Source organism: Ambystoma mexicanum, chromosome 11 (genome assembly GCF_040938575.1).
Source record: "Ambystoma mexicanum isolate Mex_15411 chromosome 11, UKY_AmexF1_1, whole genome shotgun sequence".
Lineage (NCBI taxonomy): Eukaryota > Metazoa > Chordata > Amphibia > Caudata > Ambystomatidae > Ambystoma > Ambystoma mexicanum.
Genome location: NC_090934.1, coordinates 447550239 through 447571682, shown reverse-complemented (window position 1 = coordinate 447571682; position 21444 = coordinate 447550239). Strand labels below are relative to the sequence as shown.

General features: G+C 51.6%; 1 pseudogene; it reads right to left on the bottom strand.

Annotated features, from left to right (window-relative positions):
- Positions 1-21444, bottom strand: part of LOC138504999 (embryonic protein UVS.2-like) — a 91009-nt pseudogene that overhangs the window by 16247 nt on the left and 53318 nt on the right.

The following is a 21444-nucleotide window of genomic DNA, read 5'->3' as shown; positions in this document are numbered from 1 at the left end:
GTCAAAGAGGGAACAACCTTACCTCGGTAGAATCTTATTGTCGGAACCAAGGAGAAGCGGCCATATTTCTTGTCAAGCGCACGAGCTTGGGCAGAACGTTTTCTTACTTTTACCAAGAGAGATTCTTGCAGTGCCGTGTTAGTTCTATAGCAATAGCAAAATAAGGATGAAACCCAACTGCCACCATGAAATAGGTTATCGGTCGAACAATAAAAATCACTGGGGCTTATTATATGAACTCTCATTAAAAGAACAGCCATAGGAGTGTAGTCTGCCAACCTCCCTGAGCACCATCAAGTTCACACCACACAATGTACTTAGCAAATTATCTGCAACCCTTCACTTAATTACAAAACATTGAACTTTAGACAATAACCTTTCATTTGACAGGCAATGACATAACACGATTACAAGAAAAAAAGAGATGCAAACACTCCAAACGCCCTACACCAATGTATTCAGGAATCATTAATTTGTCTTTACCTGCCCAAGGCACTATGGATACATTTGCTTATGCTTTTCAGACTAAAGTCCTGTTTTAGGCTTGGGTGACTTCCTGTGCTGTAAACGAACGAAATGATTGTAACATTGGCTATCATGGACCTCAACAATATCCAAGAAAACTAAACTTAGATACAACCAATGGCCCTATTAGACAATTTAGACAATAATGTGAAAGGCAGGTGTGTCCTTCTTCGTATGGGTTAGAGAATGTAAGCATTGCAAGTCCTACCATTGCTGTAGGATGCCTTGAAAACACTGCCAGTAATGGAGCCGTCTGTGACAAACTCCACTAGCATCTAATTCCCAGAAGACGTGAAAGGTGGAGGTAATCCAGATCCACAAGCCTTGTTCAGTAAGACTGGTGCGGTCTTGCTGTCACCATCATAAATTTTAACATAGTCTGAGGCACAGTTTAGAGAGGACTGTAGATCGAAGGCATCAAACTGCAGAAGAACCTGCAAGGAATAGGGTGAAATGAGAATTGGAATATTCAAACAGTCCTACACATTTTATTCCTCAAGTATGTTTGACAGACTCTACTGCTATATTCCATTAAATGATTTGTGAAATTGAATAATTTGTAACTGAACATTTATTGCACATGTGGACTGCCAGTTAAATCTCATTAGCTTCTTTCTCATTTTGCACAGCTCTAGTTAGTATTGTACTCACACAATGTCTTTACAGTGGATTTACAATAATTTCTACACCTTGTTGTGTCTGTATCTTGTTAATTCATTTCTTGGTTTCATTATAATAGTGTCTGCTGCCCACGCCCAGCCATACAATGCAAAACAACTGAGAACATCCACGGCTTTTTAATAAATAGAACATCCATGAGTTGTTCAAGAACTTCTCCTCCTACGTCATAATCTCCTGGTCCAGAACCAAACCCAACCTGATTTACATTGACCTCGTCTACTGAAGGTTGCTTCATCTGATAAGCAACAGACCCTAAACACTTATGAATGACAGAGAGACTTTCTATTGCAGCACTGTAGAGGCCACTCCTCAAAGAATGTGTAAATTAAGAAAATTGTCTTCTTTTTCTGCTAGTTATACCTCCACATCTGTCCAAACGTCCCTCTAACTGTACGTATTGCTCCGAAATACTAACTTTCAAAAGGGTAAGACTTACGTCCCCATCCTAAACACTAGATTTGTGGACATCTACAGCATTACTCTTCAGGTGTCATCAAGTTGACTTCACAGCTCTTGGGCTGAATCTGAATGGCAGATTTTAATACCATTATCTATCTTTTAAAGACCACCAGGCACTGGTTGTCTTCCTACTCACATAGCTCTGAAAACCCACAGGCATATCCTAAGCAAGAACCAGATCCTAAAGCCACTATAAACACTGAAGACAGTATTGAAGGCATTTGGTATCCATAACCAGAAGAAAGTCGTTAAACAAGAGCCTTTAAAGAGATGGACGGGGAAGCCTTGCAAACATGAACACAAAGCGCATAGAAACCATAAACATGTCAAATTGTTACACATGTGTGCTGAATAGCCCTTGTTTATCTCCAGAGTACCAAAGAGGTATCTCTAAAACAAATATAGAGAACAAGATCACTATATGACCACGTGGGATGCTCTAGTGGTGAATGAGAAAAAAACAGGTATATGTAAGTCACAAAATGGTAATGTTAAGTGGCAAAAATGAGAAAACACTCTGTAGCTAATTTTCGAGTTCCTGAGAAGATCTTTACATTTCCACTTCTGTGTAAACAAGCCCCTGCCTCCAAATGTTCCTCATTTGCACACCGATGTGCAAAAGGGGAGGGAAAAAAGGCCTCGTACACACTTGTATGCTGCCCTTTTGCACTCTGCCACGCAATGAAGTAAATGCTGCCTGCTATCTATGCATTGTAAACGCAATCCTGGAAGTGTTTACAATGGAATCCTATGGAATCCGCCAGCTATTTGCTACTGCAAAAAGTCAGAGGACTCCATAGGAATCCCACAGCATTTGCGCTGGCATGAAAATCCATACCGGCACACATGTTTGAGTATTTTTATGCCAGAGAGGATGGAGGTGATGGACACATAGATTGCTTTTCGACTCTCCTCTCTGCCATACAAATTAATGAAAATATGGAGTGCAATACATTAAGGGGCCGAATCATGGAACAAACGTGCACTGAAAATCGCAGCGCAAGCAGGCGCAAGGAGGCGCAAGCGGGAGAAAGCAAGCGCATGCCCACGTGTGCGATTCAAGGAAGGCGCTGCGCTACTTTCCCACTGGTTGTGCGCCAAATCCGTACATGGCACACGCTGGCGCACACGTCTCCAAACAGCGTGTGCTAAGCGCACAGCGAAAGCGCACATAGCGCAGTGCACACAACAAAAGTGGGCGGAACAGTGGGCGTAACACGCGGAATGGGGAATAACACGTGAAAAAGAAGGCGTAACTGGGGAAGTACTGCAGGGAACTACACGGAACGCCCACACGCACGCGAACAACCCGTATTCATGGATTTAAATATGGGAAACCTGCGCACGGTAAAAGACACGCACAGGCATCAACGCGTCCGCCACACGAAGGCAGGTGGAAGCGTCCCCACGCACCGCATAAAAGTGCATGCAAAAAACAAACACGTATATACAGCTACGATGAATGCCCCATTTGTCGCAGCACTGATCGTGGGACACCGCAGTAGGAGGAGAATAGCCAGGGCACGCATTTTTTCACCACGGACAAGCCTTTTTGGGATGCCTGACGACCAGGTCTATGGCAGGTATAGGTTTCCACCCCATATCATCCTAGACCTGGTCAGGGAGTGGGAAGGTGACCTAACATCCCCCACCCTCTGCTCCCAAGCATTGAGCCCCTTAGAAAAGGTGCTCAATGTCCTGCATTTTTTGGCCACTGGGTCTTTTCAGTGGACTACTGCCATAGTGTGGGGGGGTCTCACAGGCCACGCAGTCACGCTAACTACACCAGGTATTGGCAATCATGACAGCGCGCCCCTCAGTCCGCGGGCACATATACATGCCCAGAACACCCGCAGAAAGGCAGGCCGTTGTCCAGTACTTTTACAGGGTGGCACACTTCCCCAAAGTGCTCAGTGCCATGGATTGCACCTATGTGGCCCTACGTCCACCTAGGGCCACTGAGCACATCTACCAAAACCGCAAGCACTGGCATTCCATCAATGTACAGGTGGTATGCGATGCAAAGGGAATCATCACCTCTGTCTATGCAAACTACCCTGGCTCCACCCATGACAGTTTCATATACAGAATGTCCGCCCTGAGCCGGTTCCTGGAAGCTGGGCAGCACGGCGACACATGGCTCCTAGGTGAGTACAAATGCCCGTGCACATGCATGCATGTCACACACACACACACACAAATACACAAACCCCAATAATCACAACCATTATCACCTCTCCAGGGGACAGTGCCTACCCCCTGAGCAACCACATGATGACGCCAATCCGGAACCCCACCACACCTCCCCAGGTAAGATACAACGCGGCCCATATTGCAACCAGGGCCATAATGGAGCGCACATTCGGAGTGCTCAAGTCACGCTTCCGCTCCCGTGACCGCTCTGGTGGGCAGCTACTCTATGCACCCCCAGTAGTGTGCAGGATCATTGTGGCAGCATGTGTCCTGCACAATGTTGCAACACGGCAGGGCGTCCCGGTGGACATGGTGGTGCCCCCACATCCCCAACCACAGGCACAGGCGCTGCCCATGGGAGGGGATAGGGCACGTGGTGAGGGAGCCCGGACCCTGCTTGTGGCCAGATTTTTCACCTAAACTCCCAACCCTGCGGAGTGCACACAGACCTGGCACGTACCAGGTGACAATCGATGATGACAAAGAGACAGTCAACTGTCACAACCTTACCACCCTGAGATTGTTGCCATGGAATTGCCACATTGTGTGCATCCCTAGCTACTTAAACACAAGCAATCCTGTGTGACCAAAAGGCACACATGCAAGGTGGGAATCACACAGACCGGCATAACAGGACATGACTATCATTGGTATGTCATTGGTATGTCACTCAAACCCTCCCAAACCACAACATGACATGGCAAGCAATAGCCATACACAAAAAGCCTTACACAAAAAGGTACACATTGCCATGTTAAAAAATGTAAATGGGCATCAGACAATGATGCCCGACATGGAATCAGATGAAATTACTGACCACAACCTCCCACCCAAAATAAATCATACCCAAATGCATTCCAAAAGTTGTATTTTAAACATAACAATGAATGCCTGTCCACATGCACAATGTGCATTGCAAAATCAACACTGCAGCTATTGTGTGCCATGTCCACCTCCTGCAACACACTGCTCAGCGCACAGCACAGTGAACAGCCATTGTGTGTGATGCACAACCTGAGCATCACATCTAAGTAACAAACTACATAAAAAAAAAAAAACAATAGGAATGTACAGGATCCACAAATGGTCATAGAACATGTGCTGCGGGGACACAGTGGGCACCAGATGGCAAGCAGAGTGTACACGTGGACATGGAAGGGTGGTTGTACATGTAGTGGATCATAGTGCGAGTGTGTGGGTCAGAAGGGACATGCACTCAACATATGCATGTGAAATCAAGTGACCACCAGTGTCCTCTACACATCACATGTGAACATTCACCATGTGTATACCCAGCATGTAAAAACACAACTATCCCCTTACACCTGAAAGGTAAACACAACACATGAAAAGGCATTGATCAGCAGAATACATCATGTAAATAGGAAAGCACAATTACAATTTCAGGATGCCCATCACAATGCAGGGCAAGGCAACTATCAACAACAAAACACCCCCCCTCCCTCACAAATCACCACGACCCACTGAACAACTGCATCTGGGTTATTCATCTGACATCCTTGAATTCCACCTGGCCACAGGATCACCCTTCCCCTTTGTCACCATCGCCCACCTTGTGTGTAAAAAGTTGCCAGCACCCTCAGAGTCCACCTAGATTTGCAAAAGCACAACATACAACAGAACTCAAAGCAGGACAACACAGAAGCCAAGCAAATAGCCTGCAGGCAGTAAAACAAACCAGAACAGCCTCCAGTAGATGACTTGAAGTAGCAGTATGCCACAAAGGCCAAGTACTACCACAATGATGTTAACAACCAAGGTAGCACAGTAAAACAATGTCACAACAGGATCTGAACCATGTGTGGCACATAACATAGAATGATGCACCACAAACGGATGTCTACTGTCACAGCTCCCGTGTACTGGTGCAGGAGTGGCAAGAAACAACCTCACCCACCGTGGCCTGGGTGCCTGCAAGGTCTAACTCACACAGGCCTCTGAGACCCTGGTGGGGAAGGAGGGTCAGGGATATGCAGTCGGGACAGGCATTGGCATACTGGATAACCGGAATGAGGGGCAGGAGAGGGGAGTAGGATTGACACGGGAAAGTAAGGAATGCACCAAAATGTAGTACACACATTAACACATACACAATTAGATCAAACTTGTTCACATGCACATAGCACCAAATTACTCAAATGTAAGTCAAAGAGAAACTTATCTCTGGGGTGAGTGCTGGCCTCCTGCCTGCGCACTCTCAGGTCCGGTAACAGGAGAATTTCAATGCTGCAAAGAGAGCCACAGTTAATAATCTGTGTGTGCCCAAAACACACAAACACACCACCAAATATGCCCCAAAGTAACACAATACACTACAAACAGACAAACTTGTGTGGATGCTTCATACCCAGACGTAACATACCCCTCTGATGGTTCATACACAGTCAATGCAGTAAGTCAGGCACCGGTGGGTGCGTGGCAAATGGAACACCAATGTGTCACGATTCACACAACATGCAATGTTCCCTGTGTACCACCATGACCAAAATAAAGTAGCCAGTGCATGTATCAATTTCTACTTGCAAATGAAATGCAGTGCACCCGAGTCTGTCCCTTGCTGTCTATCCCTGTGAGCTGCTTCATTCCATGTCTCGGAACACTACATGGCTAATGCAAGTGCCTCAATGGACCATGGTGGACCGGAGGGTATGTGCCACTGCCCCTGCAGATGCCCCAGACAACTTTCACATCAACTAGCCATCAGTCCACTAACACATCTGAGCTGCATTGTGTGCTTCTACACCAATATTTGTCCAAGTTCACCGGCAGTGCTGCTACTAAGCATGCATGTTCAACTGGCCAGGTGGAAGGTTTGCTGTGTTGTGACCCCCCTGTGCTGCTCACCTTGCCTGGAGTCCCTTGAAACACATCATTGATTTTCAGATGTATGATCGCAATCCCTGTGCCTCTGCTTGCGCACACAGGCGCATGTCGGCAGCACCAAACGTGTCATGATTCCAGACGTCCAATGGCCCATGTCTGCTGGCAAAGGTGGTCTTGAGGCTCATCCCCCTGCAGAAAGTCCAGGAAACACATGATTAATGCTTAATATTCATCTGTGTGTGTCTCTTCAGGCATTACATGACTGGACCATGTCAGAGACGTACATGAGAAATCACACCATCAGTCCGTCTTTCACAGCAACAGTGTGGAACACACTATCTACGGCATGATTTGCAACAAGCACACGTTCATTAAAGATAAGAAACATACTACACAATGCATAGCAATGAATGTACACATGAATAATTAAACACCCCATCTAGCAAAAGAAGAACAGTGGACAATTACACCCCAATCATCCCCACTAGGGGTGTTAACACAAGTTCCACAGCAGCAGACATGCCACAGATATGACAGTCCATTGCCCTTGTTTAATAGGCTGGTACACCGAACCATCCTTGTGAGCCCATGTATAAGGGAAGCAGGAGTGGCATATGTGAGTCAAGGACCCCAAGCAGCAAACACATACACAAGACAAGCCTGAAGGGCCCAGCTGGAACAGACAGTGGATGCTTTCAAAAGCCACAACGCACCACACCGTCACATGAAAGCACAATAGACTAGCAATTTTAAACTATATTAACTAATTAAACTAACTATGAAAAACCTACTTTACCTATTTAAACTAACTATCAAACAGAAACTTAACTAACTAAACTAAAAATCAAAAATGGCCACATATGACACGGGGGGGAGGCCACCCAGGAGGGGGGAGGTACAGGGTGCTGCTCAACACCCACATGCGATGATGCTGAGGAAAAAAAAAACCTCCATGGGCTCAACGCCTGCACAGCCCGACCTATGTGGGAGATAGATTGTCGTCTGAGTCTGGCTCTTCCTGGAAAGGAGGACGTGGCACAGGAGCATGACCACGCCTAGCCGTAGCTTGCCCCTCATCGGCAGCAGGTCTGCCGGAGGGGTGAGCCTGGTTCTGTGTGGCGATGACATGTAGGTCTGCATGCAGAACTTCCCATGATACACGTGCTTCCTCTTGCAAGGTAGTACGTGTAACACAGTGTTCCTCCTGCAAGGCCTGGCTTGACAACCGCTGCACCTCGCAGCAAGCATGTAGCTCCGCCGATATGGTACGCTCAAGCTGTGCAAACCTCTCCTCTGACCGCTCCCTCTGGGACATCAGAAGGACACCCAGAGTGGATCTGAGGAAAGCATGCTCCTCCCTCAGGGCCTTCATGTGGGCCTCTGCGTGAGCATCAATTGCTTGACGCAGAGATGACATTTCAGCCTGGCATGCCCTGTCTGAGGACGCCATGTCCAGCTTGAGCGAGCGGGCCGTGGACCTTGCGCCTGCTGCTGGAGAAGCACCTGCCTAGCAGGGGGGAGCAGAGATTGGGCCACACGCTCCATGCTGTCAGCGATGTTCTCTATTGCTGCCCCCTGCCATTCAGAATTGGCAGTCATGTCTTGCTCCCACTAAGTATACTGTGGTTGCGTGCGGCGACCACGTTGCTGGGCTTGACCCCTGCGGGACCCAAGGACCGGGTGTCCTCATTGTGTTGGCACCGCCCGCCGCTGCACGACTACATGCCCCCATCGACGTGATGTCCCAGGCACATCAGTGACTGGTGTGGAGGGTGACCCTGTGTCCCGATCCACCACGGGCAGAGGTGCCAAGACTGTTTGACCCCTCAGTGCAGGTGTCGCAGACAGAGGAGTGTCCACATCACAATCACTCACCCCTGACATATGGACCTGATGCTCATCCAACTCGACATGGTCGTCAGAGTGCTCTTCAGGGCTGGACTCATAGGCAGCCAGAGACAAGATGGACTGTAGCACTTGGGGGTTTTCGTGGCCTAACACCCCACTACCCCTAATAGTGCTGGGTTGATGTGGTGATAACAACCCTGTGCCTGGCATGACAACACCATCCTCCGGCACCATTGCGTCATCATCTGAAAAAGAGAGAGGAAAAAGGTCACTATACATGTTAGAAGCACACAACACACACACACACCAACACCAAACACAGCAGGCAGACATGTGACACACAAAATAGAACCTGGCATGCATGCTGGGTCACCTTGAAATTGCTTCTGTGATCAGAGCTGTTGAAAGGTGGCAGTTTGCATTGAAGTGGTTGTATGCAGTGCAGCAAATATGTATGTCACTCACTACCTACATGTACAAGGACTTCATGGTGTGTGTCAGAAAATGTGAAGGCAGTGCAAGGTCAACTTCAGTCATCGCGTGCAATGTGCATTCAATGGGTAGCATATCTAAAAGCAAAGCAGCCCTCCATCCAAGTGCAAAAGCAGGGATGCCTAGCATGGTATCAAAAGGCTGACCATAGACCTGTGTATTGACAGACAATGTTGACTAGCATCAACAGCTTCATGTGAGTCAAGTGACAACACTGCAAATGATGATGGGACAGTAAGCAGGACACATGATGAAACCCCTGGAGCCCACCCACGTGTAAAGAAGACACTACACCAGTTGGACAGAGTCATTGTCCATTAAACAGGCTGAGGCCTGTGACCCACACAGATTGTCAGACCATAAACATGTGTGCAACGCAGTACTGAGCCACAGTTGACAAGGGAAGGCAGATGAAATGCCATGCAATTTGGGTCATCAAGGACTTGTGTAACAGTGATCATCCAGTCATGGACACATATGGGCATGCGTGAAATGCACATGGAGCATGAATGGGCACTCATGTCCCTGCGGGGCATCTGACCTCTGCACAGTCCAAGTGAGACACCCAGCATCAAGTACTAAGGATGTACCTCAATGGATATGTCTGGCAGATTGGCTGCTGGATGTTAGAATGTACACAGGAGGCATGACCAGGGAAGTAATCAGGGGCAATATTGTAGCAGACCAGTGCTAAGATGGAATTGGGGTGCAGAGCAGGGGGTTGAGGGGCAAGGGAGCATGCCTACATTGGCTACCCCCTTGCAGGCAGAGGACACATGCACGTCAGTCATGCTATGCATAGTTCCTGGGCTGAGAGGAAGGTCACCCCACGCTACATGCAGAAGTGCCAGTGAGCTGTAACGTGGACTGGAGGGGCATACTGGTAACCAGCATGTGACTAGGGTGCAAAAGTGGTGATGTGGACAGTTCCCGTCTGCTCCACATGTCCACCATCCAGCAGAGTAGACATGCATCAGGGAAGCATTGCATTACTCGCATATCATAACCATGTACACGTGACATGTAGTGGCAGTCATGCACAACACATCACACAAGTAAAAAACACACGTCCTCGACAAACACGCATCAACACTCATTGGACTGGGCATCAAAGTCTGACATCTCTCGCACTCCTTCGACCGATTCAGATGGTATGAACTCTGCAACGAGTGACTCATGCGGAGTGAGGTCTTCCTCCTCCGGTGCAGGCCCACCGCCAGTCACCAGAGTAACGTTGTAATTTGAGGCACGCTTAGCCTTAGCACTGCGTTTGAGGTCATTCCAACGCTTTTTGCACTCTTGCGCCGTGCGCACCTCATGGCAGAATGCACTGAAATGTTACGCAACTTGCTTCCATTGGGTATCACGGTGGGCAGCTGTAGTCTGACAATTAGCACCCACTAGCATGTCACGGCTGTGGTCCCGCACATAGCCCACGAGGAAGTTCAGTTCCTGGTTGCAGAAAGGCTTCTTCCTCGACGTGCAGGAGTTCGTGGCTGTGTGTGGGGTCCCAGCCTGTGCTGCAGGTGCAACCTTCCTCCTCTTGGATTGTGGCGCAGACCCTGGGTGGCTGATGCCGCCCTGATCAGTATGGCCAGTGGGACCGGTGGATTGAGCCAAAGGAGTGGCAGGTGGAGGGACGACCAAAGGGCTGACTTGTATCAGTTTCAGCTGGGTGCCCTCTAATGGACCCTGCGCATCAAAATCCGCTGTGGCAGGGTCATTGACCGCAACTGTCCTGGTTGGCAGACTCACAACCGGGTTGTTGTTGGCTGCATCTGTCCCTGCACTTGCCAACACCCAGCTGTTCGGGGCAGCAGATGACATTACTGCCCCAGGGACACGTGTCTTGGTCAGGGCAGCCCTGCGTGCCCCTACGGTTTCCCTCCGGTACTGTTGGAAATCTTCCAAGGGCTCTTCAATTGCCAACGCAGCCTGCGCTGGCAGACCCTGAGCCTGGGTGGTGGTGTCCACAGCTGCACCTGCAGCTACCACTACCCTTGGGCCCGTGGCAGTCGATGAAACAGACTGCTGCGTCACACGGGCGCTTGTGCCAGATGCAGAAGCTGCATCTCCCAGAACCACAGGGGGTGGTAGCATGACTGCACCGACACATGGCACAACATTGTGCTCAAGTGGCGCATCCCTGCCTCTTCCCCCTCTGTGGCCACCCTGGACACCCTGGAGTCCCCTGACTCCCTGGTCACCCCGGCCACATCCCTGACCACGCCTGCCACGAGGAGTACGCCCAGCTGAGGCGCCCCTCACCTTTGGTGTCCTCCCAACCATGGCACAGATGGAGTAGTGCCGGCACAGATGGAGTAGTGCCAATGGGCAGTGTACACCACAATTGACCTGGGCAATTGGGGTGAAGGGGGTGGGATGCAAGATATTAACAGCCCCCCTGCACCTGCAAGGCTGTATGTGACCCCGGTGATGTAGTGACGGGTCACGCTACGCTCAGGCACCCCAAAACTGCAGTAAAACCGTGCACGCAACCCTGCAGCCTACGTGCATTGAATCATCCTCCCGCAGTACGCGGTGGCACCCGTGAAACATGAAAAACGAATACGCGTGGGACACGCAGGCTACTATGACCTCGAAAACGGGTGCGATACACAAGGGCACCCGCAGTGGGAAAAATAGCATGCGCGACTGACTAGCGTGATAATGAAAAACACGCGTGGCCAATATCCCCGCCAAAAGAAGAGATACGTCCTCGATCGCTGTGAATATGTGATGGCACGCGAAACAACAGAAAGCAGCTACACACGTCGGTCTCCACGAAAGGCACGTACAGTGAACTGCTGGCCCCGCTCACCTTTAACCCGTGCTGTGGGAAACGCCCACGTGCATCACATCACTTACACGCGTAGGCCCTTTCCTTGGATTACACGCATTCACACGCGGACGTGCAGTTTTTTCACGTGCGCTGAAACACTATGCCCACGTCACGAGGGAAACGCCCGCGCGCATAACGTCAGAGAAGCGCTTACACACTAAGGGCCTTTGGTCCAATGAAAATGCATACGTGTGCTGACTTGCTTACGCGGTAAGGGCCTTTCCTCCAATTACACGCTGATGTGCAATTTTTTCACGTGCCAAATCACTCCGTATCAAACTGGCCACGCGAAAACACACGGAAGACCACGGTCCTGCCCAGAAGGCCGAATTACTGCCCCCCAGAGCCCCAAGCACGCTCCCACCTGCCATCTGCTGCTGCCTGACTGCTTGCTGCCCACGTGCCCTGCCATTTGCTGCCTGCACGTCAGGCAGGGGTGCAGTTGCTGTGACCACCCCTGCTGGAACCGAAGACTCCCGACTGGGATTCCATCGCTCCACAGCCCAGCCCCAGGACCCAGTTGCCCACCCACTCCTGCCTCTGGGGTTGCCATGTCGGGCACAACACCATCTGAGACCACTGGCAACCAGCTAGAGAGGCAGAGGGCCACCAGCTTCAGTGCCAGTGAAGTTGGTGTCCTGTTGGAGGAAGTCCTGGGGCAGTATGATGCCCTCTTTGGAAGTTTGCACGCCGACTATGAAGGACGGACCATGATCTGGATGGACATTGTGACTGCCATCAATGCGGAGGGGGTGGCAGTCCGCAACTTAGATCATGTCAAGAAGCGCTGGGAGGACTTCAGGTCCAGGACCCTCAACAAGGCCCGGCACCTCTCGAAGGCAGTGGATGCCAAGGGGCGCCCGGGCCAGCTGTCGGATCACCAAATGAGGGTCCTGGAACACATATGCCCAGCGCTCTACGTCCAGATCCTTGAGAGGCAGACCCGTCTGGAGTCGAGCGGTAAGTGTACATGCATGGCGATTGGACGCTGTGCTTGTCGTGGTGTGCCAGTAGTGTGCAGGTTGCACATGTGTTTTTGTAGGGCCATGTAGGGATGTGTATGAACATGGGCATGAGGCTGCCACATGTGACTCCTCTCAGGTGTGAGACACATGGATGGTGTATGTGTTGGTAAGCATGCTGGGCAAATGCAGGTGTGGGAGAACACATGTTTGAATTTCTGTGTATGTACATTGACATGGTTGTGGCATGGATGGTGGTTCATAATGCATGTTTCTGCACTGTGTACATGTGCATGTATTTGTATTTGACAAGTGTGCAACTGTGATGCAACATGGATGCACGTGACACTGATATGTAGAAGGCTGAATGTCAGATGTGACATGTATGGCAATCTCATCACTGCACCAGTTGGAGGAGATGTACACATGCATGTAAGTGTGGTGGCGTGTCTGCATGTCTAGTGCACTCCCAGTGTTTCATGTGATGTCAGGCTCACCTTTGGCTGTACATGCTGTTGTATGTGTATGGATGGTGCTGCCTGGTGCAATATTGCTGTGGAAATGCTCATGTGTGTGAGTTAAAATGACATGTGTGTCGTGGAGTGTGATGCCATGTCTGAAGTTTGACAATGCCACTCATGTACAACTGTCATGTGTGTATCAGCCCAATGTACTGTGCCCTGATGCCTGTGTTTTATCTCTCCCTGTCTGCAGCGTCGACTGATGAAGAGGGCGGAGAGGGTGCTGTGGAACACAGCGGCAGGGATCGCACCACCAGCCGGAGACGCAAGGCCCGGCTCCCCTTCCAGATTGTCATCTCATCGGGGAGTGAGGAGTCTGGTGCCGCGTTCCAGGCCGCAGCTGCCGAGGTTAGGTCCAAGAGGCAGAGGTTGGAGGTGGAGTCCTCGGCAGCAGAAGGGGCAGCTGAAACCCCACAGGGTCTGACGGAGGAAGATGGCATGGGATCATCCAGGTTGGTGGGGGGTTTGGTGGAGGAGGAGGCCGTGGAAGGGACACACACGGGGTCTGGAGGTGGGGATTCCACTGGTGCTAGTGGTGCAGTGCAGGACCAGGGACAGGAGGAAGCACAGGCCACCGCGGAGGTGCCTGTGTGCAATCCTGTCCCTGATCCTGTCACTGCATCATCTGGCATCAGCAGGGAGCGCACAACAACTGGCCTTCCTCTCCCTGCGGACGTGGCTATCCGGGACCGTGTTGAGCCTGTCCTGGCTGGGATAGCGTTGCATCAACGGGGCATGCGAGTTGACGTGCAGTCTTTTCGTGAAGAGGCTGCACATCATCTCGGGTGCCTCTTTGACCGCGTTGACCTGCTGGGACGGGTCACCAGTGCTGGATTCCTCTGTGTGCTGGACCTTCTTGCGACCCCCTCCTCACCTGAACCCCCTACGCGCCAGTCGTCCTCCATGCCATCTTCCCACCCATGTATCACCTGGGTACCCTGTGGAGCTGCCTCTGACCCTGTGGCCAGGCTGGTGGAGGACACATCCCTGCCACAGTCAGGAGTCGGACGTCCACAGGGGTGGCCACCTGAACAACTGCACCCCAGCCGGAGGAGGATGTGCAGGCAGCAAGAGCCAGGGCACAGGCAGAGGCACAGCAGCAGCAGCAACAAGGTGGGAGCCATGATGGCTCGGGGCCTTCAACATCGGAGGGGCAGGCATCGGCCAGAGGGCAGGAGAACCCAGGACTGTAAGTGTTCCATGTGGCAGCAGTTAGGCCATGCTATAGATGCAGAGCGGCAACGGGCAGAAGAGGCGCGGCTCATGATGGTCAGGGCGGAGAACTCCATGCGTAGGGCTCTGAGGCGGGCCGAGTGCCTCGAGGCAATTCACAGGGACCTTGAGGTCCACATGTCATCGTCCCTGCGAACCCTCGGGGCCATGGAAGAGGACCGCTTCTGGGACATCAAGCAGGAGTTCGATGATGCCCTGACCCGGGAAATCGGGAAGTGAGCCGTCGGACTAGCCCGCTGCCATTGTAAATAGTTCTTAGAGTTAGGTTTCCTTTTCCTTTTATTTGTGGTCAATGGACAATGCAACACACATTTGTATATAGTTCTATTTTTAGGTAGTTTCTTGTGTAGGTTTCATTTGTTTGGTTGGGCTCATGGACCCTTTACATAGTTGGACAATGGATTGATTTGATATGTTTTTTTGATTTTGCACATGGAATAATGGAATTTTCTTTTGGACAATGGATTGTGAATAGTTTGATCATGGATTAATTTGATTTTTTTTTCCTTATGGACATGAAGCAGTGGATTTTCTTTTTTTACATTTCCTTTGGATTTCCGTTGGTGGAGTGAGAGTTTGGACTGTTTTTCTTTCGATTTTTTTTGGATTGGTTATAATTTTCATTCACTCATCTTTTGCACATGCTTTTCATTTCATGTTTGGTATTTTTGTGTGATTTCATTTCATTTATTTATTTTTGTACATAATACATTTTCATATTTTATTTCCATGTGTGGGATTTGCTCATTGGGTTGATGCATGTGAAAATGTGGGTTTACACAATCCATGCCAACCAGTGTATCTGTGTGACGGACATGTGTTGATGTACATAGTTGACTTTTGGTTTGTGTCTTGAAATAGGCATGTCAGTGTGGGGTGGATTGGGAAATCATTGCGTCTCAAGAATGGGGTGGCATGATGTGGTTTTTTGGTGTAGAAGGGGGCCATGATTGTGCATCTTTATTTTGTGTAGGGGGGGCATGAGTGGGGGCCTGCTGGCAGGCGCCCCTGACTGCTCCGGGGTGGGGGCCTGTTGGCAGGGTGCTCCTGACTGCTGGGGGGTGGGGGTGCAGGGGGACATGAGTGGGACATGAGTGGGGGCATGCTGGCAGGGGCCCCTGACTGCTGGGGGGTGGGGGTGCAGGGGGACATGAGTGGGACATGAGTGGGGGCCTGCTGGCAGGTGCCCCTGACTGCTGGGGGGTGGGGGCGCAGGGGGACATGAGTGGGGGCTTGCTGGTAGGTGCCCCTGACTGCTGGGGGTGGGGGTGCAGGGGGACATGAGTGGGGGCCTGCTGGCAGGTGCCCCTGACTGCTGGGGGGTGGGGGCGCAGGGGGACATGAGTGGGGGTCTTCTGGAAGGTGCCCCTGACTGCTGGTGGGTGGGGTTACAGGGGGACATGAGTGGGACATGAGTGGTGGCCTGCTGGCAGGTGCCCCTGACTGCTGGGGGGTGGGGGTGCAGGGGGACATGAGTGGGGGCCTGCTGGCAGGTGCCTCTGACTGCTGGGGGGTGGGGGTGCAGGGGTACATGAGTGGGACATGAGTGGGGGGCCTGCTGGCAGGTGCCCCTGACTGCTGGGTTGTGGGGGTGCAGGGGGACATGAGTGGGGCCTGCTGGCAGGTGCCCCTGACTGCTGGGGAGTGGGGGCGCAGGGGGACATGATTGGGGGCCTGCTGGCAGGTGCCCCTGACTGTTGGGGGGTGGGGGTGCAGGGGGACATGAGTGGGACATGAGTGGGGGGCCTGCTGGCAGGTGCCCCTGACTGCTGGGTTGTGGGGGTGCAGGGGGACATAAGTGGGGCCTGCTGGCAGGTGCCCCTCACTGCTGGGGGGTGGGGGTGCAGGGGGACATGAGTGGGACATGAGTGGGGGCCTGCTGGCAGGTGCCCCTGGCTGCTGGGGGGTGGGGGTGCAGGGGTACATGAGTGGGGGCCTGCTGGCAGGAGCCCCTGACTGCTGGGGTGTGGCGGTGCAGGGGGACATGAGTGGGGCCTGCTGGCAGGTGCCCCTCACTGCTGGGGGGTGGGGGTGCAGGGGAACATGAGTGGGACATGAGTGGGGGCCTGCTGGCAGGTGCCCCTGACTGCTGGGGGTGCAAGGGGACATGGTTGGGACATGAGTGGGGGCCTGGTGGCAGGTGCCCCTGACTGCTGGGGGGTGGGGGTGCAGGGGGACATGAGTGGGGGCCTGCTGGTAGGTGCCCCTGACTGCTGGGGGGTGGGGGTGCAGGGGGACATGAGTGGAGGCCTGCTGGCAGGTGCCCCTGACTGCTGGGGTACAGGGGGACATGAGTGGGACATGATTGGGGGCCTGCTGGCAGGTGCCCCTGACTTCTGGGGGGTGGGGGCACAGAGGACATGAGTGGGGGCCTGCTGGCAAGTGCCCCTGATTGCTGGGGCGTGGGGGTGCAGCGGGACATGAGTGGGACATGAGTGGGGGCCTGCTGGCAGGTGCCCCTGACTGCTGGGGGGTGGGGGCGCAAGGGGGACATGAGTGGGACATTAGTGGGGGCCTACTGGCAGGTGCCCCTGACTGCTGGGGTATGGGGGTGCAGCGGGACATGAGTGGGACATGGGTGGGGGCCTGCTGGCAGGTGCCCCTGACTGCAGGGGGGTGGGGGCACAGGGGGACATGAGTGGGGGCCTGTTGGCAGGTGCCCCTGACTGCTGGGGGGTGGAGGTACAGGGGGACATGAGTGGGACATGAGTGGGGGCCTGCTGGCAGGTGCCCCTGACTGCTGGGGGGTGGGGGCACATGGGGACATGAGTGGGACATTAGTGGGGGCCTGCTGGCAGGTGCCCCCGACTGCTGGGGGGTGGGGGTGCAGGGGGACATGAGTGGGGGCCTGCTGGCAGGTGCCCCTGACTGCCGGGGGTGAGGGTGCAGGGCGACATGAGTAGGACATGAGTGGGGGCCTGCTGGCAGGTGCCCCTGACTGATGGGGGGTGGGGGTGCAGGGGGACATGAGTTGGTGATCACTAGTGGAAGGTGACATGTGTGCTGGCTGGGGGGCATGGCCAGGGGTGCAGGGTAGTGCCCTGTGTTGTGGGTTGCCTGCAGGGGCCGTGGATGGGGTGCAGGGCACACCTGGGAGGACCCACACTGCCAATTCACGTGTGGGACTCCCCATGCACCCCACTAGATACACGTACCCACTCTGACAGCGGAATCGCGTGTGAAAGTTCACGCGAACCCCAGTAATAGACATAGACGTACTCCACCCGCACAGGGCCCTTCGCGTGTGAAACTTCCCGTGAATCCCAGTAATACACATACCCCACTCGCACAGGGCCAATCGCGTGTAAAACTTCCCGTGAACCCCAGTAATAGACGTACCCCACTCGCACAGGGCCCTTCGCATCTGAAACTTCCCGCGAATCCCAGTAATACATGTACCCCACTCGCACAGGGCCTATCGCGTGTAAAACTTCCAGTGAACCCCAGTAATACATGTACCCCACTCGCACAGGGCCTATCGCGTGTAAAACTTCCAATGAACCCCAGTAATACATGTACCCCACTCGCACAGGGCCAATCGCGAGTAAATCTTCCCACGAACCCCAGTAATACACGTACCCCACTCGCACAGGGCCCATTCGCGTGTGAAAATTCCCACGAACCCCAGTAATACACGTACCCCACTCGCACAGGGCCAATCGCATGTAAAACTTCCCGCGAACCCCAGTAATACACGTACCCCACTCGCACAGGGCCCTTCGTGTGTAAAACTTCCTGCGAACCCCAGTAATACACGTACCCCACTCGCACAGGGCCAATCGCGTGTGAAACTTCCTGCAAATCCCAGTAATACATGTACCCCACTCGCACAGGGCCCTTCACGTGTGAAACTTCACGCGCACCCCCGAAATACACGTACCGTGCTCCGATCACATGTGAAACTTCACGCGCACCCCCGAAATACACATACCCTGTTCCGATCGGGTGTGAAACTTCCCGCAAACCCCAGTAATACACGTACCCCACTCGCACAGGGCCTATCGCGTGTGAAACTTCCTGCGCACCCCCGAAATACACGTACCCTGCTCCGATCGCGTGTGAAACTTCACGCACACCCCCGAAATACACGTACCCTGCTCCGATCGCATGTGAAACTTCCCGCAAACCCCAGTAATACACGTACCCCACTCGCACAGGGCCTATCGCGTGTGAAACTTCCCGCAAACCCCAGTAATTCACGTACCCCACTCGCACAGGGCCTATCGCGTGTGAAAATTCCTGCGAACCTCAGTAATACACGTTCCCCGCTTGCTGTGTGCTGTGTTGCGGCCCTGTATACTAGTCCAGGGTTAGCGCAGCCCTTTGCGCTGGATTGGGGATTTTGATGGCTTTTCCTTGCGCGAAGGGCCTTCTTGGGGGCGTAACTGGCGCTGCTGCAGGGTTGCTGCGCCACTCTGTGCTACGGCTGGTTTTGGTAGCTGAAATCCATGAATACGCTGTGCGCGGAAATGGATTTTAGCGCATGCGGCTGGCACAGACAATCGCACGCGCACACTGTGCGCAAGCTGCGTGTGCCACTTGTGCGTTAAATTCTGTGAATTACCCCCTATATGTGTAAAAGCCTTACGCAGGGCTCTAACGCATTTCACGTACGGTACTCCCTAAGCAAAATGAGCTCCTCTGTGGCAGCTGGTCAACTGGAGTGAGTTAGTGGCTCTTCGGTGAAAACAAACATGCAAACAAATACATAAGTATGGGGAGAAAAATAATTGGTTTATGCCACTACCTCAACTCCTTGATGATAAACTCATTAAAGAAAACATGCATAGGGTCAACCATTTCTCCACCACTCTGCCAATAAAAAGGCCAACGCCATTGAGCATTGGCCTTACCTTCTTGGACGGTGCCTAGTTAAGTACGCCACTAAGTCCCACAACCACTATTCCTGGCTGATTTCAGTGCAACAGTGGCATCTAGATGACTGGCATTATTCAAGTGCCCCTGAAGACTTTACCTTATCAGATGGCACTCGGATCAGATAGATGCAGTTGACGTTGTTTGGGTACGCAGAGGGGTTATTGGAAGACTTGAGCGAGCCTCTGGTATCAGAGAGCAATGTGCTGCACACATCTGAAGGCAATGCATTAAAAATAAAAAAACAAAAACAATGATGAGTGCAAATTAACACATCTCGAGCCCATCATGCCAAAACGCACATTTACCTGAGTGTAACTTAATGGCTCCCGAATGCCAACCTGTGTCTGCACTTGGCAGCAACAATCTCATTTCAACACTGGATGTCCCCACACATCCCATCAAAAACGAGCACTTCCCCATCTTCCTAAACCACAATGGCCGCCTCCCACGTTTTTCCCCTCTTCTTCGTCTCCCTTTGTGTTTTCATTTTCATCGTAATTTATTAAAGGCTGGTTAATCCAGGGGTCTGCAGAATACACTTTCAGGACAAGCTTTGATCATGGGAGACGCCGAGCATGGTAGCCGGTGCAGTGTAACTGACCATAACGTTTACATTTACATTAGAAATGTTCTGTAGAGGGCTTGAGCTTTTTGTGTGTGCAGAGAGCATGAAATGACAGATGTCACCTCATGCACAGTGCCATATGACCAAGATTCAGTTCGCTGGTATTTTGAATGCTATTGTTATGCCCGCATCAAATGACACCCCATCACTGTTCTCTACTGATTTCCAGTCATGTTCACCAACCCTGACACGCAAGAAAGACTTAGAGGCAACTTTTGTGGGTGCATCCTGATTTAATGTTGGCATAGTGGTGAAGGGAAGAAGAAGGAAGGTGAGATATGATGTCATCAGGATCATGAATCAATGCCTTCTGGGTCTGCCACCGGTATGAGGAATTTTGATCAAAGCTGGGCCACCCAGCAATAAATGTGCTCTGGCAGTGGCAGTGGATGAATGTTGGGATGCCACCAGCGAAGAAAACTACAAAGCCAGCTTTCATGAATGCTGGGACACTTTCAGTGGTTCAATGTTAAGGCCCTGTCTGTGGATGAAGGCTAGGATGCAATCAATTGAAGAAAGTTGGGAAGTCATTTTTGATGAATGCTAAGTTCCATTAGTGATGGATTCTAAGTTTCTTTGATTAAGGAATGCACGGATGTCATCACTGATTAATACTGAAATGTTAGAAAGGAATACGTGCAAGAATGGGCAGTGTGACTAATGCTGACATTCAATCAGTGAGGATTGCTACGATGCCAGCATTGATGGATCCTTTGATGGCATCAGTGAGGAACTGTGCAATTCTGTCACTGAATATATGCCGTGGAGACATCATTGGTGGAAGCTGGAATGGTATCAGTGCTTTAAGATAGGATGACAACAGGGAATCATGTTAGTATGCCTTTGCTGATGAGTGCTCATAAACCATCATTGATAGATGTTAGGAAGCTTTAAGTGGAAGAATGCTAGGGCTCATCACTGAGTTAGAAAAGTTTACATTGTAAATTTGTATATTTATTTGGGTAAATCTGATAGCCCAATTGGATTTTACTATTTGGGGTATCGAAGAGCTCAGTCTGGGAAGGGATGACCGTAATAACCCAAACTCCTTACTGCACTGGTAGAGGGTGTTGATTTTAGAAACATCCAGGTTGCTCAGTCCACTTCTCTGTCCAATGGGAGTGTCTGAATTTGGCTTCGGGATGATTGTCGGCTGTCCGTACGTGTTACTGAAAGCATATCTGGGAGATGAAAAAATTGTTTAAGAAGCACAACCTGTATTGTCCAACTGTAAACCACTTTAAGGTGAAACTTGAGGCGAATCATCTCCGGTTCCGGAAGCACCTCAAAACCTTTCTCTTTGCTTCTGTTTTTTCTCCTCCTTTTTCCCTTGCTGACTTC